The following is a 27,466-nucleotide window of genomic DNA, read 5'->3' on the forward strand; positions in this document are numbered from 1 at the left end:
AGGGCAATTTTCCCTGACAATTTCTTAGGAGATTATGTCTAGGCTCTAGTTTCCATTTGCTCAATCCCAATTTTTAAGGAATTATTATCTTCAGGGAACTTTTGTATCTCCTTTTATATTTGGTCATTTTGGCTTTTCAAGGCATTCCTTTCCTCATTGACTTTTTGTACCTCTTTTACTATTTGTCCAAGCCTTTTTTAATGGTGTTATTTTCTTTAGTATTGTGCATATGTGTGTGTGTGTGTGTATGTATCCTATACCAAGCTATTGACTTCTTTTTTCATGATTTTTTTGCATTACTCTCATTTTTGTTTCCATTTTTCCTCTATCTCTCTTACTTTATTTTTTCAAAGTCCTTTTTGAGTCCTCCTATGGCCTGAGACCAATTCATATTTTTCTTGGAAGCTATGGATGTAGGAGTTTTGACTTTGTTATCTTCTTCTGAGGGTGTACATTGATCTTCTATTTCATCATAGAAAATATCTAAGGTCAGGATTTTTTTTCTGTTTGCTCATTTTACCAGCCTATTTCTTGATTTTTAACTCTTTGTTAACATGAGGCACTACTTCCAGGCTGGAGGGCACACTATCCCAAGCTTCAGGAGGTTTGTGCAGCTGTTTTCAGAGATACTTCTATGAATTTGTAAATTTTTAGTTCTTCCAAGGTGGCCTGCTCCTGGTTCGCTGTGCCTGCTGGGGCTGGGTATGCACTAGGGTTGGGTCTGTGCTAGTGCAGCCTGTGCTGAACTCTCACCCTGGTTCCACTGACCTTTCCTGCCAAACTTTTAAATTGTCGTTGACTGGAAAATTATTTTACCCTGTCCTTTTGTCGGTTCTGGTGCTCTGGCATTATTTGAAGGTATTTGAAAGGAACTTGGGAAGAGTTCAGGCAAGTCACTACCTTTTTTCCACCATCTTGGTTCTACCCCTCTTTCATGCCCTTTCTTTTCTTTTTTTCAAAGCTCTATCATTTGCTTTATTTTTTAAAAATGTATTTATTTAAAATTTCCCCCAAGTTATAATGTATAATGAAATTTTCACATCAATTTTTAAAACTTAGTGTTCCAAATTCTCTTCCTCCCTCCCTCCCCAACACCTCCTAGGAATTCAAGTAATTCAATATGTTATACATGTGCAGTCATGCAAAACATTTCCACATTAGTCAAGTTGTTAAAGAAAACAGAGATCGAAACTTTAGAAAGAGGAACTAACAAAAATATATACTTCAATCTGTATTCAGCTACCATTAGTTATTTCTCTGTAGATGGATTGCATTTTTCATAAGTTTTTTCTGATAGCATCCTGATCATCATTTCTTATAGCAAAATAGTGTTCCATCCTATTCTCATCCCACAATTTGCTCAGCCTTTCCCCATGTGATGGGCATGGTATTGCTAGGTCAAAGAGTATGCATGGGTACATAGACTAGTGGCCATCGTTCCAAATTGCTCTACAGAATGTTTGAATTAGTTTACAACTTTACTAAGGGTATATTAATGTCTCATTTTCCCAATATCCCCCACATTTGTCATTTTCCTCTGCTGTCCTATTATCCAATACAATAGGTACGAGGTAGTACCCATAATTGTTTTGACCTGAATCTCCCCAATCAATAGTGAGTTAGAGCATTTTTTTTCATACCGCTATAGGTGGTTTTGATTATTTCATCTGAAAAATTCATGTCTTTTGATCATCTATCAATTGGGGAATGGCTCTCATTTTAACAAATTTGACTCAGTTCTCTATGTGTTTGAGAACTGAGGCCTATCAGACAAACTTGCTTCAAGTTTTTGTTTTTTCTTACAATTACTATTGCTAACTGTATTAGCCTCCATCCTATTCCCTTTGATATTTCCTCTGTTTTCTATCTTCTTTCACCCTATCCATCCTCAAATGTGTTTTGTTTCTGACCACTTCCTCCCCCAATCTGCCCTCCCTTCCTTCACCCCTCCTACTTTCCCAAAGGGCAAGATAGATTACTATACCCAATTGAGTGTGTATGTTATTTCCTCTTTGAGTCAATTGTGATGAGATTAAGGCTCGCTCATTCCCCCTCACCTCCCCTATCTTCCCTTCCACTCCATATGCTTTTTCTTGCTTCTATGTGACATACTTTACTCCATTCCACCTCTCCGTTTATCTTTTTCCCAGTGCATTCCTCTCCCCCGCCCACTTAATTTTATTTTTTTTTAAGATATCAGCATTGGGGAAGTTGGGTGGCACAGTGAACAAAGCACCAGCCCTGGACCCAGGAGGATCTGAGCCCAAATCTGGCTTTAGACACCTGATGCTCACCAGTTATGCAACCCTAGGCAAGCCACCCAACACTGACCACCCCCAAAAAATTCTTTAAAAATATTATCCCTTCATATTCAACTCACACCGTGCTCTCTAAGAATACTCCATTCAGTTGTACTCATAATGAGAAAGTTCTTATGAGTTAGAAGTATTATCTTCCCATGTAGGAATATAAACAGTTTAACCTTTTAATATTCCTTATAATTTCTCTTTCTTATTTACCTTCTTATGCTTCTCTAGGGTCTTGTATTTAAGAAATGACTAATATTGAGGTTGTCTCCAGGACACACAGACTTTGCTTTTTAAAAGCCATTGGGGGGCAGCTAGGTAACCCAGTGGATAGAGCACCGGCCCTGGATTCAGGAGGACCTGAGTTCGAATCCAGCCTCAGAAACTTAACACTTACTAGCTGTGTGACTCTGGGCAAGTCACTTAACCCCAATTGCCTCAAAAAAAAAAGTCATTAGGGATTTGACAAATCTTCAGGTAGCCATCACCAAGTTTCCCCTTCAATTTAGTCAGGTAAACTTTTTTCATACTTCAAAAAGGCATGGCAAGGCAGGAGCATGTTTTCACACTTAGTGGAACATTTTGGCATCTCATCACCTGTGTTATTTGTCCCTTAGTTTCTGTGATTATATCAAGTAGGATGGAGTAGGAACCATTTCAGCTTCCTGCCCCACCCCCTCCATAAGAATAAAAGAAGCTCTTCAAAGAAAAAATCCTCACAAGACAATTTGGGGTGAATTCATTAGCACTTTAAGTACTCTAAGGGTGCCAAAGAAAGAAAACAATCCCCATCTCAGAAAGCACTTCAACTTTGTTGAACAAGCCACTATAAAGCAATGGTCTTAGTGCAGTATTTCCCTCTAGAATAATGTGCAGAGATTACCACCCCCTTTTTTTTCAGGTCCTTCTTGGAGTCAGTCTGGGAAGGGAATTCTGCACATTAATGGGGGGAGGGTGGTTTCCAAGTATGAGAACTGGCATGAATTCAGGAATTGATGAAGGAAGATGAATAATGAAAAAAGCCAAGATGCTAGAATGAAAAGAGTGAGTAATTAAGAGATTTGAAAGTATGCAAAAGTTATAATATCATGAAACAAAGTAATTGAGAGAAAGGGAAAGAAATATCATAAAACAAACAGGTCCTTTTAGCTGCATCAAGGCATAGAGATGTAAAACCAAGTCTAGTGCTTTTTAATAGTATTGTTATTCTTAATATAAATATGTATAAATTATATACAAAATATGTAGCAAATAATATATGGTGTATAATATATTATACATTATATATAATAAAATAAATAGCATAATAGGTAGATATAATGAATTATATATCATATAAACATATATTATGAATTACTACATTGATGGATGGAGGAATTAAAAATTGCTTTCTTTCTGATATATGGTAATTCCAGTATTTGATTTTCCTTGCCCATTTCCTGAATCTGGATATCCATAGAAATAAATTATTTTAATCTTCCTAACCAGTTGGTACTAAAGAGAGTTATAAGAATTTTGGGATAATGAGGAAGTAGGAGGGTGAATATCAAGTGTCTAGACTGATGAAAAATATTTACATGAATAGGAAACATATAGCTTGGGGTCTTGGAGAAAAGGAAATTCAAGTGTAATATTCTTATTACTGTAAGGGGCTAAAATTCTAGGTATGATGTCTAAAATCTAATGAGTGGTCACCTTAAATTAGAAAACATATAGCACCAATCTTTGGGCATTAAGTATTTATTAAAATATATTAGGGGTAAGTAAAGAGAAACACGTGGAGCAAGTATGAAATTTGCTTGCTCTCCCTATCCTGCCTGTTTCTTGCTCCCCAGCCAAAGTCTCCCACCAAAAGCCCCATTTGCTCCCAGATGCCTCCTGAAAAAACAGAAACAGAGCCGTCCACACACACAGGCCCAAGCTAACTGGCTGATAGCTCTGATTGACAGGTCCTACAGGTGGTTCTATAGATGTAACTTCCAGACACTGCGCAACTTCTGGACTCTGGGTAACTTCAGGATGCTAAAGTCACATGGTTTCTAAATCACATGCTTTCTTCTCATGGTGGAGCTTCCCTGCAATATCTTTCCCAGCAGGGGGTATCATTCCAATTCTCACATTACCAATCCAGGTTAAACATGAAAAGCTGGCTACTAAGAAACTTCTGTGTGAATTCAAAAGTAATTATATGATAAGGTAAAGACCATGAACCTTCCATGGCTTGGCACTGCATTTGAACCACAACAGGAAGATGCTATATCTCTTTTCCCAACAAAAATCTCTAAAAACCACCCTTCCTATACTACTGAGATAGGGAACCCACATCAGAGAACTTGGCCTCTCCAAACAAACAAAATCCTAGTGAAAGAGGGATAGTGGTATCACATCTTTTTTTTTGGGGGGGGTGAGGCAATTGGGGTTAAGTGACTTGCCTAGGGTCACACAGCTAGTAAGTGATAATTGTCTGAGGCCAGATTTGAACTCAGGTCTTCCTGAATCCAGGGACGGTGCTCTATCCACTGCATCACCTAGCTGCCCCTAGTGGTATCACATCTTATGTGCTGGGGAGAGGTAAAAGAAATGATGACCAGCACAAAACACTGCCTTCCAGAAGTTCCATAGAGCTGCAATGGGTACAAAAAATTGATGAACTATGATTCTTTATAGAAATTGTGGCTGCTGTGAGCTTTTCATATTACATGTCTGCAAGTGACTCAGGTTATACAATCTGAGAAAGGTTTTCTTATTGACCATTATCATGACCTCCCAAAAGAGTTCTATTTATTTTGACATATAAAAACTGTTTGTTTCTTGAGTTTTTGTGAACTGTTTGCTCACAAGGGGAGCTGATGAGAAAATGCTTGGTGATGTTATATGATAAAGTTTCTATGCTTTCTGAGTAGGAGCCAAGTGACATAGAGGTAAAAAACAAAAACAAAAAAAACCTTCCCAAATATATTTGGTCCCTCATGCTATTTGAGAGCTCCAAACCCAGCTCTTTCACACACTTAAGATAGACCCCCTATTTACTCTTCCATGCACTCTCTCTACACTGTTGCTGTGGCCAAATAAATTCTCCACCAATTATACAATACATTGTCCAACTTTCTGGTTACAATCCTCTCTATTACAAAAGCTGTCTCCAGAGAGCAAATACATACATATTCAGTTGCTTGTTCCATATGGGAAAAGTTTTGAATTCAGTAAAAACTGTCAAAGCTTATATTCTACTGGTAGAGCTTTAGATATTTCACAGTGGCCGCTAATGAAGAATTTTTTTGGAGGTATGCATTATATATTGTGATTTTTATTTCAAGTAGTCCCTAATTTAGTGCACAGATCAGAGGAATAAACATGATTTTGAGTCAGAAGGCTTGTGGCTGTCTCCACCAATTTAGTAATGTCAACTAAGAAGTGTCTAAGCTATGGTTAACTTATCTATAAAATCAGGGCCAAGAATACCTAGAGTTCCTACAACATTGGATTATTCTGAAAACCAAATAAGACAATATATATTAAATGGTTTATCCTCGAATATCCAAATTTTTTTGTGATCTCATAGATTTAGAAGTTGTACCCAGTAAAACAGATAACAACTAATCTATTTTACCCCATCTTGTGGGACTCTTGACCATGCCTACCAATAAGTATGACACTGAGGATCAACCCAATTTTCTCTTCAACTTGGACTTTTCATGGGGCCTCCTCCAACATAGTGGTAAATACCTTAAGTCACTCTCTCTCTCTCTCTCTCTCTCCATCCATCCATCCATCCATCCACCTTTCTATCTATGTATCTATCTTCCTTTGTATCTGTAGTTAATTTGTCACCTTTATAATAGATAAATCATCTGTAATAGTAGATCTATAGATATATAATGGCAGATGAATAGATATATAATAGATATGTCATCTATAATCATAGATATTGATATCCAATAGATCAATAGACTATTGAGTCTACTACTATTAAAGGTTTATTTTCCTGCTTTCCAATATAATGTATGGTTTTCCACTATTTTTATTGTACATTCTTAAACTTCTACAATGATCTCCCTGTTTCCAAAATTATAGTTTTATAGATAATAATCTTCTTATCCAAATGGAGTAGTTTTAAAATAAAATTTAATTTGGTTTTTGGTTTTGTTTTGCACTCTGTTTCCCATCAGTAAGAGAAGTCTATATCCTAAAGGATGAGCAATGTGATCTAGTCAATCACTACTCTAGTATCTGTAGGAACTAGAAAATTTATATATTATTGAAAAACATCAGAATGGGCCTTTATTTTTCAAATTAAAAAAAGGAAGCTGGTGACTTCTCTTTGGTAGTCAAATACCTATGAGTCCTAAGAGAAATGTCACTTACCTCCCAATGAACTAATAAAAGACCACAGGTCTCTAAGCCAGCAGATGCCCAATTCAAGAGCCAAACCCAAAGAACCACAGCACTATGGTCCCTTCTCTAATTCTCCTGATACCTCAGCAGGTTACAAAAACTATTCTCCAAGCCTCATTAGGAAAAGTTCTGTGCATGGCCTGTTTTTTTCTTCGCTGGGTATGACTGTTCACTGATCATAAAATTAGCCACCGAGAAGAGAGGGCAATTGATGCTAATGGAGGAAATAAAGAGACTGGAGAATCTGATCAATTTCCCCTTTTAAATTATTCCTATGGACCTTTTAAATAGCCCAAGAATATAAATTTGCTGTGAAGAAAGCATTTTGAAAACCGTCTAGCACTCTATACAAGCAAGCTATTATTAGGAGAGAAAAACAAAATGCAAATTTGTTTGTTCTTCATGTATTTTAAATGTCAGAGCCAAGTGGTGAGGGCAGTGCATAATTTAAATACTTTTAATTTTCCCTAGAGGATGCTTCCAACTCCAATTGTAAATTCAACAAACATGTATAGAACATGATAATATCTGCTTCATTTTAAGGGATAGATGAACATCTCACACTCATGGAGAATTTTTTTAGTAATCAATCAATAAACATTTATAAAATGCCTACATCCTGCCAGCCAACATGCTAAGTAAAGTATGTAATGAGAATGTATATGACATAACCTTGAGAGTCCCTTTGTTCTGATTCAAGGCAGTTCACATGTGTCATCTATCCAAGAGCTGGGCAGGCTTGCCAAGAGTTCAGACTGATTTAAGTTGTACCCAAGAATTGGAGTTTACACTATTTTATATTCAGGAGGATAATGGGAGCCTTCTCCCTCTATAAAGGCACCAGACTTCTGCCACTTTTCAATGTAGCAATCATGAATAAACTAGAAAATTATACAGAGTGGTTGGCCCAATTCTTCTGGTGCTCAGTACTTAGACTTTAGCCTTCTTCTGTCACTCCAGCTATTTGTCTTCTCATCCCACCCCTCCCCCTTCAAGAAAGAACTGAGTTTGACCAACTGCCTGAAATACCCATTTTTGTGCAAAGATTTCTGCTAGGAACTGCAGTAGATAGCAATACATAGTCCCTATACCCAACAAGTTTACACTTTAATTAGGGACTGAATACAATTAACAATAAACAAAGGAGAGAATGATTGTTTCCCAGGAGTACAAACAAATGCTGATGGAGCTCAGAAAAAGAAGATTCTTGCTATTGAATATGCGATGCCTACAATGTGGAATCTCAAAGTCATACTGGGTTGGAAATTGAAAAGAAGTTTTGAAGAAATTGTAATACCTTTGTGTTTCTCACATGAGGAATTCACAGTTCTGTGTGTGTGCGAAGTACATACTGATATCCCTGACAGAGGAAAAGGTAAAAAAAAACATGGGAGGAATGCATTTATACTCTCAACTATACTTTTGGAGAGGATTAACTATTTTTCTAAAGAATATAAGAAAATATCCAAGAGATAAATAAAAATTCTAAGTTAAAAGAAGAATCTCATACAGAATCAGGAGGGTCAAGAGGTTAAAAAGGAGAAGAATTAGACACAGAGGAAGGAAACTTCAATGTAATTGGTTTTATTTATGAGCTTATTTACTGTATTTTATATGTTTAAAAATTCTTCTAGGAAGAGGGCCATAGACTTTACTAGACTGCAAAAGGGGTCTATGACACAGACAAAAAAGATTAAGAACCCCAAGACTAGGAACTGCAGTGCTGTTCCACCATTGCCACTACCCCAGCATCTGTTCCTGTGGAGGCTCAGGGACTCCCTCATTCAGCTGCACTCCATCACCACATCTGCCATCTGTTTCCCACTGCTCATTCTGCTGCCACTTCTTCCAAAAAGTATCACAGCTTTTTTAGGAGACTACTTGGCCCAAAGAGCTTTGGGACTAGTCAATAAATCATAGCAAGAAAGCTCTCTTGTCAGACCTCACTCACTATCACGCTTCTCAAAACTCCATATTCAAGCTTTCTTACCTGGTTCTTTATTCCTGAGTTAGGGTGACTAAGTTCCATTCAACCTTGAACTGATTTAGGATGGTGGCGCATAATCAATAACTCTTGCTGCATTATTTTGAGGCTAATGATAAATTCTCACAACCTTTTCCCATTTGCCTTTAGAATTCCCATTATCCTCTCTTCCAATTCATAAATCACCTTAATAAGAAGGTATGAAAGTTAGCTTAAAGCTCAAAAAAATGACTAGAAGAAACTAAAGACATTGAGAGAGAAGGGAAAAGCTGGTAGCTGATACTGGTATTTCTTGCATGGAAAGGCCTTTTCCCATTATATATAAAATACTTCCTCCCTCACAGGATTACTATCAGGAAAGAGCTTTGAAATCTTAAGGTGCCATAGAAATGTTAGTTAGTGATAGTATAGTTGCTGTTGGAGTTATCTAAAAGTATAAGATTCTTCCAGAGTTTGGATCTACATCTTTTCTCAGGAAGGAGCTTCTCATACTCTAGAGGATGAGCAGGGGGAATCCATGGATACTAACAAGAGTGAGGAAATCAGTTATTGGCCCCAGAAAGGAGTAATTCCCAAACAGTGTTTCCCTGCTGAGGCATATGAAGGTGATCATATGTCCACCTGAAAAGCCTGATCAGGAGAAATGCTGTTTTCTTAGGATGTTGCAGTCTCCCCAGATTTGTCAAAGTTGAGGTCAATAGTCTTCCTTTGGTGATCACTCTGGCCAAAGATCTTTTTTCTTTTTTTTTCTTTTTTATGGTGAGTTATTGAGGATTAAGTGACTTGCTCATGGTCACACAGCTAGTAAGTGTCAAGTGTCTGAGGCTGGATTTGAACTCAGGTCCTCCTGAATCTAGGGTCGCTACTTTATCCACTGTACCACGTAGCTGCACCCTGATGATCTTTTCTGAAGGCATGCTAAGTAATATCTCAAGAGAATAATGAAAACCTAGCCATAAAACTGATATGGGGGAGAAACTGATAGAAGAAAGCTCATGGGTCCTTAAGATTCCTCTGTAAAGAATTACACTCTCACACAAGACCTAATTAGGAATAAAAGAACAGGTTTATTGGGGTACAAGAGAAACCAGCCGGGAGGAAGGTTTTGCCAGAACAAAACACTTTCCTCCCCGGCTAACTTGTGGGGTGCCATTTTATAGGGTTTAGATGGGGTGGGTAAGAGTCTCTTATTGGGTGAGGGGCTGGTGGTCTTCCCACATCCTCCCATAACAAAACTAAAGGACTTGGGGAGTACAGAAAGAGAACAGGATATTGATAGTAAACTGCTACTAAGAAGGTAGTCTTAGAGCAAGGTATTTGGCTTTAACCTGCTTTAGGCCTACTTCAGGTTACAGTTTCCATTTTAATTCAAATGGGATAATTGCAAATATGAATAAATTGTAAATAATTGATTATAATGGTAAAGTGCCTAGCACAGTGCCTGACACAAAGTAAGTGCTACCTAAATGATATTTTTTATTTTTTTTATTTTTATTACAATTATTCCATCATCATGGCCAAATTCATTTTCGGTTCATTGCCCCTCCTCCAAGGACAAGTTTCAAATGCTATGTCATTGCTTCCACACTGTACTAACATTTATCTTTATTGGCTCCCTCATCTTGTACTCAAGAAAATACAAACCTAGGGCAGCTAGGTGGTACAGTAGATAGAGTGCTGGGCCTAATGTCAAGAAGACTCATCTTCCTGGGTTCAAATCTAGCCTCAGACACTAGCTGTGTCACTCTGGGCAAATCACTTACCCCTGTTTGCCTCAGTTCCCTCTTCAGTCAAATGATCTTGAGAAGGAAATGGCAAATCACCACAGTATCTTTGTCAAGAAAACCCCAAATGGAGTCACGAAGAGTCAGATGTGACTGAAAAACAACTAAACAACAACCCCAAAATACAAACCTAGAATCCAGTCATCCTGATCCCTTCTTGCACAATACTGTGCTTCTAGCTTCCACATCTCTTTTCCAAGACACCAGTCTGTTATACTAACCCCAAAGTTATTTCTTTATTCCCCTAAAACACATACACATTTATAACACCACGGATTTTTCTTCAATCAAAAAAGATAGGGAGAACTGTTATAATTATTTTTCTCTTCCCCTCTCATCCCCAGAATGTCCCTGACCTAGTCAGACCACATCTGACTTATTATGTACACTTATGGTCACCCCATTTAGAAGGACCATCAACCAGCTAGAGTTTATCCAAAGCAAGGCAGTCATAATGGTAAAGTAACTCCAAATTATTTTGTAGAAGGATTAGTAAAAGGATCTGGAGAAGAGAAGACTAGGAGTGTAAGGGTTGAGAGATATGATCACTTTTTTTCAATGAAACAGTCATTAGATTTGGTCTGTTTGGCCCAGCATGTATAACTTCCAAGGATGTAGATTTCAGTTCTTTATAAGAAAAAGCTTCTGAGCATTTACATCTGCCCAAGATAGCTGCCTCTAGTGGCATCATGCTTCCTGTCACTAAAAATCTTCAAGTAGAAAATGAATATTGTATATTGATGATGTCGGAGAGATTCATGCTGGGGTTACAGGTTACATCAGATGGTGTGGGAGGTTATTTCCCTCTCAGAAAGTCTATGAAACATAATCATATTTTAGGAGGTCACCTAGATAACTTTGTTTCAGTCATTTTCAATGAAACTAATCCCTTCACAAGGGAAAAAATGACCAAAGGGTAAATCTTTTAAAAATGTGATAGGGGGCAGCTAGGTGGTGCTGCAGTGGATAAAGCACTGGTCATGGATTCAGGAAAGTTCAAATCCGATCTCAGACACTTGAAACTTACTAGCTGTGTGACCCTGGGCAAGTCACTTAACCCTCATTGCCCTGCAAAAAAAAGAAGAAGAAAAGAAAGAAAGAAAAATGTGATAGAAACCAGTGCCAAAAATAAGATAGAACTTGTTTAGATGTCTCTCCAGAGAAAGGCAGCATAATGTAATGGACCAGCCAGCCTTGGAACCAAGAAAACCTGGATTCAAGTTCTTCTCACATATTTTCAGTATAATCCTGGGCAAGTCATTGGTCCATTCAATGCTCTGGGCAATTCTCCAAGACAGTAAGTTGAAGGTAAAAGGAATTTCCTCAAAACTGGGAGTTGCCTATCCTGGCAAAATCAGAGACCCAATGCCTGTCCTTAGAAGTAAAAAACACAACCATAAACAAGTACTGTATGTCCCCACAGACCTTATTGTACCCCATCCTTTTTTGTTTATGAACTTAAAATATTTAGTGAAGATAGAACCAGTACTGATTCCCAGCAGAGGCAGAGTTCAATTTTTAAGGAATGATAAATCCAATTGCAAAATATACATTCATGCAAAAACTGAAAACAGAGCAAGAACACACAGGGACTAGAATCCCACAGATTGGGACAATTGAAATATACAAAATACAAAAGCCTGTATTTAAATAAATTATGGTTGTGGCCAAAAACAGAGAAAATCCAGGCATTCAAATTTGTTCTTGGGAGGAGATCTCAGATGTGCCAAACATCAGCCCAGAAAGAATAGTCTGATCTGGATTTAAAAACCACTGAGGAGAGAGGCCTGTTATAAAAGAAAATGCTGACAGGCCCTGAACTTATTCAAATGAATAAATGAAACATGACACAGCCATAGATATTTGCTGCTTTGCTTGTCCCCAGAAGAATCTCCAGCTGCCTGCAGATGGTCATCCAAGAGCATTCTTGCCTCTCTTTGGAACCAAGATTCATTCAGCATCAGTGACAGTGACATATCACTTTAACTACTTGCAATCACCAGTCATTGCTCAGCCTTCTGGTGACCAGGTTGAGGATGTCATCTAGGGACATCAAAACTAGTTTGCTTAGAGCGCCTTGGTGCAAGGCCTGAAAAGGCAAAATGTTTCTTGACTGGCAAACTGAAAAAGCACAGCTAAAATCGAGGGTGAAAAGAGAGCTTCTGGGAAGCAACAGTTTTTATTTCTTAATTCACTGGAATATAGTATCATACACTACTGGAAAGTTAAGGGGTTCATTAAGGAAAACTTTTTTTTCCTGTCTCCTGAAGCATAGCATTGATGGCTTCTCTGAAGTCACTGACCCATAATGCAATAAACCTAGTAACATAAGTCATGATTTCAACCAATATTTCTTTGGTTGAATACATTGTGTGATGAATGAACATTAATATAGCAAAAATGCAGAAAATTGAAAGACTATCCACTCTTCCTACTGACTACTCAGAAGAGAAAGACAACATATGGAATGAAAGGTCTTCCCATTTTAGAATGTCTCAGAGAATTCCTGGATTTTGGCTATCTCTTTATACTGGTTAAATATGTGAGAAGTTATAGGCATATAACCTGTATAGTAATTGCTTAATTGGATTTATTATTCCATCCATTTGGTGGATTCCATACCCATGTGTATGCATTGTATACAGCATGCATACTTGAATGTGAGTGAATCTCATTGTGCTATGTACACATGATGAGGATACAAGGAGTTATTAGAGATCCAGGGCAGAGAGCCAGATTTTTGCTGTAGAATGGGTTTTAAGAATTATTCTAACTGGATATATCTAAACTGACCATATCACTTAGATTAACAATGTGAACAGAGACATTCTGTTTAAGAGGAAGACCTTCTGGAAAGAGATCTCCATGTTTCTAGAGAGCCTGACACTTCCTCAGAGCTTCTTTCTATGTTGAGTACAGCAAAAGGGGGACTTCCCTTTGCATAGTTATCATGGTGAATAAGATCAAATTAGCTGCAGCAGTTCCACCTGGTGGATAATACTGTCAAAGAGTTGACTGTTGAGCATTTGTCAGCAATACAAAATGCTTCAGGTGGCTGCCCACGTCTCCAAAAATATATTTTTTTTGTTCTTCCAACTAGATAGGATGTATAACTAGACCTAAGAGATAATCAAGTCCAGATCTATCATTTTGAAGATGGGGGAATTGGCACCCAACCTAACAGTGGCTCAGTTAAGGTCTCATACCTAGTAGGTGAAAGAAGCCAGGAAATGAGGTCAGGCCTTGTGACCACAGATTGTATTCTCTTTCTGAGAGGCATCATGCTGACTCAGGGAGAAGGTCTAAATTAGAGGCAGATATATTTTAATAAGCTTATGCCCCAAACACAGAAATACCTGTGGGCAGTGGTAACTGGAACATCCTTTGCGAGATATAAATGAAGTTGCAGCAGTCCCAAAGAGGGAACTGTAGGCAGCCAAACTCATGTCATGGTGCACAGAAACTATTTGAAACCAATATTTCATCTGAAAATCTGGATGGTTTCCTTTATTCCTTTTTACACTGGGCAGTAAACTTAAGGAACTTATTAGCCCCAAGAAGTGGCACAGAATGAAGATACAGCAGGTTCCAAAATAGGGTGAGATTTGTGAATGGCTGATGCCTTATAGTTATTAGGAAGACTTGTTCTCTTTGAACAGGTCCCTTGTTACAAGCCAGAGACAGAATATTGGACTGTCTGGAACTTGTGTTGGAAACAGTAGGGACTTTTTTTACAGAGCCACAGAAGCAGGATGAGTGGAGAGGAGTCAGGAAACCTTCTTCATTTACATTGTACTTTAGTTGGATTTTTATAGGAAGCTATAAATTCAGAGGCTCAATGGTATGGATGGGAAAAGCATTAAAAGATAGAAGTTTCCACGGAATTGACTCTTACTGCATTGATAACTATTTGTTTGACTGTTTTTAGGCTTGTCTATTTTTATAACATTTTCTTCTTGGTCTGTTGCCCAGATGACTTGCTCACGATGTGTGTATGTAACGAATAAATGTGAGGGCTTTATTTGGAAATCAGTGTGAGCTTGGCTTTTTCTCTTCTTACATCTCATGCTTTTCTAGAGGTACTACTTTTCTCCTGTACAACAGTATCTCACTAGCTCAAATGAAAATCTACTCTTGGTGAAGCAAAATGTATTTCTGGGAGAAAAGCATGGCTGGGAAGGAGGAGGAGGGAGAAGGGAGAAGAGTTCATTCAAATAGATCTGAGTCTAGAGATTGCCAAAAGAAACAATTTGGGGTAAAATTATGTAAAGTGAAAGTAAAAGGGGGCAGCTAGGTGGCGCAGTGGATAGAGCACCAGCCCTGGATTCAGGAGTACCTGAGATCAGATCCGACCTCCGACACTTAACACTTACTAGCTGTGTGACCCTGGGCAAGTCACTTAACCCCGATTGCCTCACTTAAAAAAAAAAAAAAAGTAAAGGTAGAACACCAAATGAATCAGACCCCACCATTACATACTTGTGTGATATTGGACAAGCTATTCATCTCTCTGGGTCTTAGTTTCATCATTTGTAAAATGAGAGAATTAAAGTGAATGATCTCTGAAGTCTCTTTCAACTTTAAATCATCCTTTTATACTGTAAGATCAAAATAACCTTCCCAGAAAGTCTTGCCTCTATATTCTCCCTTCTTCAATCTTGTCCAATCCTTACTGCCAGATTAATCTTCTTGAATTAGAATTTTAATCATATCACTCTCCTGCTTTACCACCCTTGATAGCTTTCCCTTGCCTCCTGAATAAACTCCATCCTCTTTGCCTTTGAGACTCTCCATAGTTGAACCAAACCTAATTTTCCTCATTTCATTCCTATTACCTCTCCTTCTACACACTTGTTCCTGGCAAAAGCAACACTTCTTTTACTTTCCCCTCCATTTAGAATAGTTTCTCCTCCCTACTTTTTCCAACCTCAAGCCTGGGTGTTGAAATCTTTGACATCTTCAAATCCCCATTCAAATGTTACGTCTTCCATGAAGCCATTTAGTCCTCCAGGAAATATTCTCTCTTCCCTGAACTTATTTAACACTTTGCTTTTTCACCTTCTCTAGTACTTTTCTCATTAGATTATATTAAAATGTGCATATGCTACTTTAATGCCTCATTGTAGCACTGATGTAACTAAATGGCCAAATAGTTTTATTTCTATAGTCACAGAATCTCTTCCACACATCTCCTCTACACTTCTTTTTTTGTTTTTTGGGGTTTTTTTTGGTGAGGCAATTGGGGCTAAGTGACTTGCCCAGGGTCACACAGCTAGTGTTAAGTGTCTAAGGCTGGATTTGAACTCAGGTCCTCCTGAATCTAGGGCCAGTGCTCTATCCACTGCACCACCTAGCTGCCCCTCCTCTACACTTCTATTGCCCCTCTTCTCCTGACCCTGCTGATGTCTTCCTTCCCCAAACCACCTATGATTCATTTTATATCAGAATATCTCTATCTATCTATCTACCTATCTACCTATCTACCTATCTATCTATCTATCTATCTATCTATCTATCTATCTATCTATCTATCTATCTATCAGCTATTTATATATCTATATTTATATCGTGTCCTTGGATAAAGCTTGCGCTCCCTGCAAGAGGGCCAAGGTTACTTAAGGTCCTGTGATTTCTATTTCTTCCCAGCTCATAAAAAGGAGTTAAGGAGAAATCAAGACTGAAGGGCATAGTTTCTCCCTCTATAGCTAGAGTTTTCGAGGATCTTTTGAGGGAAAAGAGAAAATACATGAGGAAAGGAGAAGAAGGGTATGTGGGTCTTCCTCTTCCTCTCACCCCATGGAGTAGTAGCAGGATCATCACAGATACTGGTGACATATATCTACAACTCCCTTCCTCAAATCAAAGTCTCTAACTGAAACACAAAGAGTCAAAAATTAAAGAGACAAGAGGGAGGTAATAGACTGCTTTTGGGGGGAGAGGGTGTTTTATTTGCATTTTTCTTTTCTTTCTTTTTTCTTTCTTTTTTCCTTTTATCTTCTTTCTTTCTTTCTTTCTTTCTTTCTTTCTTTCTTTCTTTCTTTCTTTCTTTCTTTCTTTCTTTCTTTCTTTCTTTCTTTCTTTCTTTCTTCCTTCCTTCCTTCCTTCCTTCCTTCCTTCCTTCCTTCCTTCCTTCCTTCCTTCCTTCCTTCCTTCCTTCCTTCTTTCCTTCCTTCCTTCCTTCCCTCCTTCTTTTCATTAATTCTTTCCTTCCTTCCCAGTAAGCTCACTCAGGAGGCTGGAGGACTGAGTTAAAACAGACAAGAAGAACTGGCATCCTTACCTCCTCTACTTGCCTACTAATCACTTACTTCAGACAGGTGTGACTGGCACCCTTCCCAATCATGTTCTTTTATTCTGTTAAAGATTGAATCTCAGTAATCTGCTCCTATTCCTCATAAACCCTTGTGATTGTTCCTGTCTTACATTTTCCTTTTAGCATGAGGACCAAGAGTCACACAGAAGAGAATGACCTTTCTTTAGTGTTATTCCTTCCTTCTCCATTTCTTTTTTTCCTTGAAAAAGGTAGAATTTGGGGGGAACTAGGTGGCACAATGTATACAGCACCAGCCCTGGATTCAGGAGGACCTGAGTTCAAATATGGCCTCAGACACTTGACACTTACTAGCTGTGTGACCCTGGGCAAGTCACTTATCCTCCATTGCCCCATGCCAAAAAAAAAAGTAGGATTTAAGTTTTTTTTTAAATAAAGAATTTTATTTAAAGTTTTGAGTTCCAAATTCTATTCCCCCTCCTACTGTTCCCTCCCTCTTCACTGAGAGGGTAAGCAATAAGATATAGGTCATACATGTGCGATGATGTAAAACATTTCCATATTAGGCATTTTGTAAAAGAGGATTCAGACAAAAGGAAAAAAATGATAGAAATCAGGTGAAAAATAGCATGCTTAAGTCTGTACTCATCCAATTCTTTCTTTGGAGGTGAATAATGTGTTTCATCATTAGTCCTTTTGAATTGTCTTGGATCATTGTATTGCTGAGAATAGTTAAGTTATTCACAATTCTTCATCAAATAATATTGCTTTCACTATGCACAACATTCTCCTTGTTCTGCTCACTTCACCATACACCAGTTCATACAAGTCTTTCCAGGATTTTCTGAAATCATACTGCTTGCCATTTCTTAGAGCACAATATATTCCATTACAATCATATGCAACACCTTGTTTAGCCATTCTCCAATTGATGGACATACCTTTGATTTCCAATTCTTAGCCACCACAAAAAGAGCTACTATAAATATTTTTGTACAAATAGTTCCTTTTCCCTTTTCTCAGATGTCTTTGGGATATAAACCTAGCAGTGATATTGATAGATCAAAGGGTATGCACAGTTTTATAGCCCTTTAAGTATAGTTCCAAATTGCTCTCCAGAATGGTTGGTTCAGTTCACAACTCCACCAACAGTAGATTAGTGTCCCAGTTTTCCCGCATCCCCTCTAACATCCAACATTTTCTGTTTGTTTTTTTATATCAGCCACTCTGATAGGTATGAGGTAATACCTCAGAGTTGTTTTAATTTTCATTTATCTGATAGTGATTTAGAGTATTTTTTATATGCCTATAGATAGTTTTGATTTCTTTGTCTGAAAACTGTCTCTTCTTATCCTTTGACCACTTAGTAATTGGGGAATGACTCATGTTTTTTATTAGTGTCTCAGTTCTCTACATATTTGGAAAATGAGTATTTATCAGAGATACTTGTGGCAAAAAATTCTTTTGCATTTTTTTACTTTTCTTATAATTTTGCTTACATTGGTTTTGTTTGTGAAAAAAATTAATTTTATATAATCAAAATTATGTCTTTTACATTTTATATTTCTCTATATATCTTCCTTTGTCCTAAATTCTTTCCCTGTCCATAAGCCTGACAGATAAACCATGATCTCTTAATCTGCTTATGGTATCACCCATTATGTATAAATCATGTACCCATTTTGACCTTTTTGGGTATACAGTGTGAATTGTTGGTCTATATCTCTTTTCTGCCATACTATTTTCCAGTTTTTCCAGTGTTTTTTGTTTTTTGTCTAATAATGAGGTTTTGTTACCAAAGTTTGGATGTTTGGGTTCATCATACATTGGCATATATTAGATCGCTATGGTCATTTACTATAGTATAATTCATACATATTCTATTCCACTGATGCATGATGCATGATACTCTATGTCTTAGCCAGTAGTACCAGATTGTTTTAATAATTACTGCTTTAAAATACAGTTTGAAATTTGGTATGCCTAGACTACTTTTCCCATATTTTTCATTGATTCTTTTGACATCCTTGAGCTTTTGTCATTCCAGAAGACTTGTATTTTTTTCTAGATCTATAAAATAATTTTTAATAGTTCGATTAGTATGACACTGAATAAATAGATTAATTTAGGTAGGATTATCTTTTTATTTTCATTGGAATTTCTCTTTCTATATGTCGCTGCTGGACTTTGTTGGTAATATATAGAAATGCTAATGATTTATGTGGGTTTATTTTCTATCCTACAACTTTGCTATTGTTAATGATTTCAAGTGTTGTTTTATTTGATTCTCTAGGATTTTCTATGTATAATATATCATTTGCAAAGAGTGATAGTTTTGTTTCCTCATTGCCTATTCTAATTGCTTTAATTTCTTTTTCTTCTCTTATTTTTATAGGTAATATTTCTAGTACAATATCAAATAATGCAGATGACAATTGGCATCCTTCTTCACCCCTGATCATATTGGAAAGGCCTGTAGCTTATCCCCATTACAGATAATGCTTGCTAATGGTTTTAGATAAATTATTTTAAGGTAAGCTCCATTTATTCCTGTGCTCTCTAGTGTTTTGAGAGAAATAAATGCTGTATTTTGTCTAAGTCTTTTTCTGTATCTATTGAGATAATCATATAATTTCTATTAGTTTTGTTATTGATGTGGTCAATTATACTGATAGTTTTCTTAATATTGAACCAGCCCTACATTCCTGGTATAAATCCAACCTGATCATAGTGTATGATCTTTGTGATATATTGCTATAATATATTTGCTAGATTTTATTTAAAAATTTCTATTAATATTCATTAAAGTAATTGGGCTATAATTTTCTTTCTTTGTTTTGGCTCTTCCTGCTTTGGGTCAAAAAATGAATTTGGTAGGACTCCACCTACTTTTCCAAATAGTTCATATGGTATTGGGATTCTTCAAATATTTTATAGAATTCACTTGTGAATCCATCTATTCCTGGAAATTTTTTCTTAGGAAGTTTTCTTAGGCAGGCCAATTTATTTTTCTAAGATTGGATTATTTAAGTATTTTATTTCTTATTCTGTTAATCTGGGCAATTTATATTTTTGTAGATAGTCATCCATTTCATTTGGATTATCAAATTTATTGTCAAATAATTGGGTGAAATAGTTTCTAACAATTGTTTTAATTTCATCTTCATTGCTGTTGAGTTCCCCCTTTCATTTTTGATACTAGTGGTTTGGCTTTTTTCTTTCCTTTTGTAAATGAAATTAAACAATGGTTTATTTATTTTATTGTGTTTTTTTATAAAACCATATCTTATTTTTATTTTTTGGTTCAATGGTTTTCTTACTTTCAATTTTATTAAGCTCTCCTTTGATTTTTAGGATTTCCAATTTTGTGTTTAAATGAGGATTTTTAATTTGTTCATTTCCTAGTTGTTTTAGTTGCATGCAGAATTCATTAATCTGATTTTTATCTATTTTACTGATGTAACCAATTAGAGATATAAATTTTCCCCTAAGGACAACTTTGGCTGAATTCCATAAATTTTTATATATTGTCTCATTGTTGTCATTTTCTTTTTAATTATTGATTGTTTCTATGATTTTTCTTTGACCCACTTGTTTTTTAAGGATTAGAATAGTTAAATTCCAATTAATTTTTTTCTTATTTTGTTCATTATTTAATGAAATTTTTATTGCATTGTGATCTGAAAAGGACACACTATTTCTGCTTTTCTGAATTTGGTTGTGAGGTTTTTGTGTTCTAATACATGGTTAATTGTTGTGTAGGTGCCATGTATTGCTGAGAAAGAAATATATTACTTTCTATTCCAATTCAGTTTTCTCCAGTGATCTATCATATATAACTTTTCCCAGAATTTTATTCATTTCCTTAACTTCTTTCTTGTTTATTTTTTGTTAGATTTATCCAATTCTGAGAGGAAAAAAGTTAAGGTCACCCCTCCCTTTTAATATTCCTATTATATCCAGGTTCAAATATAAACCCTTTTGTTTGGCTTTTAAAGATTTTAACTTGGCTGTTCTGTACCTTTCCAGTCTTCTTACACCTTACCCCCTTTTATATAATGTAAGATCCAATGATAATGGTCTCATTACAGTTTCTCATATAAGACATTCCATTTCTAAGCTCCATTTTCTGTAGCTGTCCCCCATAATGGAAATTCTCTGCGTTTTTTTCTCTATTTCCTGGTTTGTCTGGCTTCCTTCAAATCTCAAAATCCCAACTTCCATAAGAACCCTTTCTCAATTTCCCTATTAGTACAAGTTTCTTCCCCCTGAACTTATCTCCAGTTTATCCTGAATTTAACTTAGTTGTACATAGTGATTTTCATGTGTCATTTCCCATTAGACTGTGAGCTCCTTGAAAAGAGGGACTATTTTTGCTTGTCTCTTCATTGCTTAGTAGAATGCTTGGCACACAACATTCACTTTAAAAATACTTGTTGATTAACTTAACTTGAGGATTGGGATCCTTCCCTGCCCCAGTCCATAGTTAGAAAGTTTTTACTCTTTACCTTGGGGTATAATCACAAGATATTTATCAATTTTTTACTTATACTTTCAAGAATAGAATTACTATGAACTTAGGATCTTTGAGTAATTGTGTCATTAGATATCTACACAGGTAGTGATGCCTAGGGTTATACTTATGTATACAAAATTACTTTTCTCATCAGCATGCCAGCTCCTTGAGGACTAGGACTTATCATTCATCTCTGCAATAACCCATATTCTTCAACACATTTTATTAGAATATATGTGAGTTGTGCTTTGTCTTTTGCTAACCACCATTTTTTTTTTTTAGGCAATGGGGGTTAAGTGACTTGCCCACGGTCACACAGCTAGTAAGTGTCAAGTGTCTAAGGCCAGACTTGAACTCATGTACTCCTGAATCCAGGGCCGGTGCTTTAACCACTGCGCCATCTAGCTGCCCCCTGCTAACCACCATTTAATGGTAAAGTTTGCCACATAAATATTCACTTATTTTAAAAATTCTGTTTTATTTTATTTTCAGGTCCACATTCTCTCCTTCCTGCCTTCCCCCATACTCAGTGATAAAGGAAGACAAACAAATCCCTTATTATAAACATGTATAGTCAACCAAAACAAATTCAAACATTGACCACTTCATATCTATCTGTATGTCTGTCTACCTAACTATATAAATATATGTATGTATATTGTGTATGTGTATGTACATATGTACATTTCAATCTGTACTCTGAGTCTATCATCAGGAGGAGACTAGCATGTTTAATCACGAGTCCTCTAGAATTATGATTAGAGTTCCTAAGCCTTTCAAAGTAATTTGTCTCTCCTAATTCTTCACTCTACATTAGTTCATAGAAATCTTATAAGAATTCTCTGAAACTATACCCTTAATCATTTCTTATAATAGTATTCCATCCCAGCCATATGCTGTAACTTATTCAACCATTCCCTAATCGATGGACATTCCCTCCTTTTCCAATTTTTTACCACCACAAAAAGAGCTGCTAGAAACATTTTCTGTACATGAGCTCTTTTCATTTTTCTTTGATTTTTTTGAATTATTGATATAGTAGTGGTATCACTGGCTCAAACAGCAAACAACAATTGAATAGCTTTTTGAGCATATTTCCTAGTTGCTTTTTAGAATGGCTGGACCAGTTCAAAGTTCCACCAACAATGCATCGATGTATCTCTCTACCAATAGCTACTCCAATATTTGTCATTTTTCTTGGTCACTTTGCCAATATGATGGGTGTGAGATAGTATGTCATAAAACTTGCACTTGTCCACTTATGAATGATTTGGAGCATTTTAATATGTTTTAATATTACTTCCTCTGAAAACTGCATATTTATACCTTTTTTATAATTTATCAGTTGGGAAATGGTTTTTATTCTCATAAATTTGGATCATTTCACCATATATTTTAGAAGCAAGACCTTTATCAGAGAAACTTGCTACAGTTCTCTCCTACCCCCCATTTACCTGATTCTTATTTTAGCAGAATTAGTTTCATTTTTCAGAAACTTTTAAATTTTATGTAATCAAAATTATCCATTTTCCCTCCTGTGATCCTCTCTCCCACTCTTTTTTTTTGTTTGTTTGCTCATGAATTCTTCTACTATACATAGATCTGACAGGTGATTTCTTTCCTGCTTTTCTGAATTCTTTATGATGTCACCCTATGTCTGAATCCTATACTTATTTGGAGGTTGGCTTGGAATAAAATGTGAGATGTTGGTTTATGTTTAGTTTCTGCCATACTGCTTTTTAGTTTTCCCAATAGTTTATTTTCCATAGTGAGTTTTTGCCCCAACAACTGAGATCATTAGATTTTTCAAATACTAGGTCACTGTTTTTGTCTGCTTCTGTATAGATTGATTTACCTATTTATTTTTGTTTTGTTTTAGTTTTTGCAGGGCAATGGGGGTTAAGTGACTTGCCCAGAGTCACACAGCTAGTAAGTGTCAAGTGTCTGAGGCTGGATTTGAACTCAGGTACTCCTGAATCCAGGGCCAGTGCTTTATCCACTGTGCCACCTAGCTGCCCCTGACTTACCTATTTTTTTTTTTTACTGAGGCAATTGGGGTTAAGTGACTTGCCGAAGGTCACACAGCTAGTAAGTGTTAAGTGTCTGAGGCCGGATTTGAACTCAGGTACTCCTGACTTCAGGGCCGGTGCTCTATGTACTGCACCACCTAGCTGCCCCGACTTACCTATTTCTTAATGAGTACCAAATTGTTTGATGATTGCTGCTGTGCAACATAGTTTCAGAAATGCTATTGCAAGGTCTCCTTCCTTTGAACTTTTCCCCATCCATTAATTTCTTCCAGATTCTTGAGTTATTTGTTCTCTAGATGAATTTTGTTATTATTTCTTCTAGTTCCCCTTTTGTAGTTTGTTATAAAACATAAATAAGTTATTTTATATAGTGTTTTCTTTTATATTTTATTAGCTTAGCCTACCTACAAGCGATTAATATTTCTCCAATTATGTAGATCTGTATTTATGTAAAAATATTTTGCAGTTATGTTCTCATTATTCTTATGATGTCTTGGCAGATAGAATACCAAATATTTTATACTTTCTATAGATATTTTAGTGTATTTTCTCTTTGTATTTCTTCCTACTGGATTTTGTTTGTAATATACCAAAATATTAATGATTTATGAGTTTACTTTTATCCTAAATCTTTGCTCAAATTGTTTATATTAAATTTTTACTTGAGTCTTGCCTTCTTTAAACCATCATATAGTAGTAGTAGTAGGCCTCCACCAGTCATGGATGACCATGGATCAGCACCTTGAAGAGCCACAGGCCACAGTGTGGCTGTGAGTCCCATACGGGAGCCACAGCTTCGGAGTGACTTATAACGGGTAACTGCCACATCCCATGTTGTATCTACCCCATGAGGAGTAGCTGTAGTGTCCTCTCCAGGGCGCTGGCCTGGGCAGATCAATTGGAAAACAAGCTATTGCCCACACAGCAGGCTTTCCCTCTCCATGACATTGCCAATACAGTTTGACACCAGTGCAGCCACAGGAGTTGCCAGAGGGATGTGATGTCCAACATCCAACTGCCTAAGGGACTCTGACTCCTGATTTTATCTCGGGGTTAACTCCTGAAGCCTTCCCCATATATGGGTATAGCTGCAAGGCAGCAGAGGTTTAAAATCAGGGTTTCCTTCCCCTAGGCAGGTTGCCTGCCAAGTCTAACGAGCCCCACCTGCCCAAAGCGACTGGTTTTAAGGCACCAGTGACTCGCCTTCACCCCTTCTCCTGTTATTGGAAACAGTTCTGCTACAAGAAGGTGAGGAGTTGTGCTTCGGTTGTCAGAGGCTATTTGAGACGCACGCTATTGGAGCATTTTATAGAGAGTGGGAGCTTATCCCCACTCCCACCGGCATGACAAACCTTTGGAACCAATAAACCAACATAGTATCTGCAAAAAGTAATCATTTTATTTACTCTTTGCCCACATTTATCCCCTCAACTTGTTTTTCTTATCTTTGCTATTTGCTAGCATTTCTAGGACTACATTGAATAGTTATAGTGATAATGATATCCTTGAACTAACTCTGATCTTATGAATCTATAATAATCAGGAATCACAGAAGAAGCTTAATTAGAGAACCAAGGAGTGATTGTGATATGTTTTGCTTATGATAAAAGGATAAAAGGAGAATGGAAAAGGAGGGTAAAAGAAAAACTGGAGGAGAGAGATGTAGAGGAAGGATGGGGAAAATTATCTCACATAATTGTGACACACAAGTAGAATTCTATACATCAAGAAGGAAGGGGTTGAAGAGAACAGACAACATGTTAACTTCACTGTCAAATCAATTAGTCACAGAAGGGAATAATGAATGTATATGCATACATATATAGCTGGGCACAAATATGTTTCATTCAAAAGAGAACCAAAGGGGAAAAGGGAAATGCCAAAGGAGGAAAAGAGATAAGACAAACATCATAAAACAAACTAATTCTTGAAGAAGAGGTAGAAAACAAAGAGGAAAAAAATAAGAGAATAGAATGGAGGGAAATATAAAATTAATAATCATAACCATGAATATGAATGAAATTAACTCACCCAGAAAATGGAAGAGAATATCAGAATAGCTTAGATGCCAATTATATTATTTCAGGAACCATACTTTAAACAGAAAAGTGTACACAATGATAAAATAAGGGACTAGAACAGAATCTCATGATTTTGCTAAAGTAAAAAAAGACAGGGATAACAATCATGATCTCAGAATATGCAATACCAAAAATAGACCTAACTAAAAGAGATAAAAGTGATATTAAAAGGCAATGATATATTAGAATATAAACAGTTTATTCTTGTTTATGATTGCTTGTACATGTTCATGTTTTTTGTTTTTCTCTAGATGCTTAGTTTTTATTTCAAACTTTCTTTGCATTTCTAGTCTTTTCACCAGTAATGATTGGAAGATATCTATATCATTAAAGATCAACCCCCGTCCCTGCCCCTGGTAGGATTATTCTTAGTTTTCCTGGGTAAATTATTCTTGCTTACAATCCTGTATCTTTTGTTTTCTGGAATATTCTATTCCAAGTTCTCCACTCCTTTAGAGTCGTGGATGCTAAATTTTGTGTGATTCTGAACATGTCTGTTTGGTACTCAAATTCTTTCTTTCTGCCTTCTTGTGTCACTTTTTAAACTTAGAAGATCTAGATTTTATATGCATAATATTCCTGGAACTTTTAATTTGGAAGTTTCTTTCAGGAGGTGACAGGTAATTTCATTTTATCTTTGCCCTGTGGTTCTAAGAGATCTTGTCAGTTGTCTTTTATGCTTTATTTAAATATGATATACAGGGCTTTTTGTTTTGTTCTGTTTTGTTTCTTTTCTTTTTCTTTTTGGCCATGAATTTTAGGTAATTAAAAATTCTTAAATAATCTTTCCATAATATGTTTTCCAGGTCCTTATGTTTTCTTCTATCTTTCAGTCTTTCAAATACTTTCATGTTTTTGTTTTGTTTTGTTCTGTTTCATGTAGTCATTAAGCTTCTATTTAATTCAAATCTAATTTTCACCAAGTTTCTATCCTGAGTAAGGTTTTGTTCTTTTTCCAAAATTTAATTCTCTTTTCATATCTTTTCTCCACTGCTATCATTTCTTTTTTATTGTTTTTTTTTCCTTTTGTGCTCTGATTTGATGTTTACAATCATTTTTTAAACTCTGGCTTAATTGATTTCAGCAAATCTGGTTGTACTTGTTATAAATTTTGTATTTTTCTGAGACTTTGCTTGTAAATGTTTGGGAGTCACGGCAGCTAGGTGGTGCAGTGGATAGAGCACCGGCCCTGGACTCAGGAGTACCTGAGTTCAAATCCGGCCTCAGACACTTGACACTTACCAGCTGTGTGACCCTGGGCAAGTCATTTAACCCCCATTGCCCTGAAAAAAATGTTTGGGAGTCATTCTCTTCTTCTGGCCTTGGGTCTAAGGCATCCTTTTCTCCATAATAGCTCTTAATGCTAGGATTCTTTTTTTTCCTCCTATTTCCTCTATGTTATGGTCTAGCTCTGTTCATTTCTGGGGAAATACCTAAGCTGATTTATTTCCCTCTTGAATTCTGCTGCTTTCTTGAAGGTATTGAAAATTGTATTATTCTAAGATCTTAAGGATAGCTCAGGCCAGAGACATAAGCTTTCAATACTCCTAAGGTGGTCTGACTGAAATATGGCAAAGTATGATCATTAACCTCCTCATCTGACCTTTACAAATTCCTCATCTGAGTTTAGGTATGAGCAACATGCCTATGGGCTTATCCGTGGTTAGGTGTTTCATTGACAGTTCCTGGATTTAGCAACTCTCAGCTAGTTGGAAATCTCTGTAGATTCAGAATGTCAAAACTAATAGCTTCATTTTCATTTAGGATTGCTGCCCTGGTTATTCCATTTCTGGCTTCAAACTGGGATCACATCTAAAATAAAGTCCCTCTTCTGTTCCTAGGGTCAGAGCCACACAGCTACAGCTTGCTTCTGAATTTGTTTCTTGCTCAGTAAATAGCCCAATGGCCACCACCACTCCCTTGGGAGAGGCTCTTTCTTCTGTCTATGCTGTATCTATGAATTAGAACTAGGTAGGGAAAAACAAAGCTGCCTGTAAGCATATGTTTTTGACTCTATGGAAGTTTAAGGTCTCTTCTTTTCCTGGAGCACAACCTATTCTTTTAGTCACTTAACATTTGAATGTTCCAGTACATCTCTA

Source organism: Dromiciops gliroides, chromosome 1, assembly GCF_019393635.1.
Source record: "Dromiciops gliroides isolate mDroGli1 chromosome 1, mDroGli1.pri, whole genome shotgun sequence".
Taxonomy (NCBI): domain Eukaryota; kingdom Metazoa; phylum Chordata; class Mammalia; order Microbiotheria; family Microbiotheriidae; genus Dromiciops; species Dromiciops gliroides.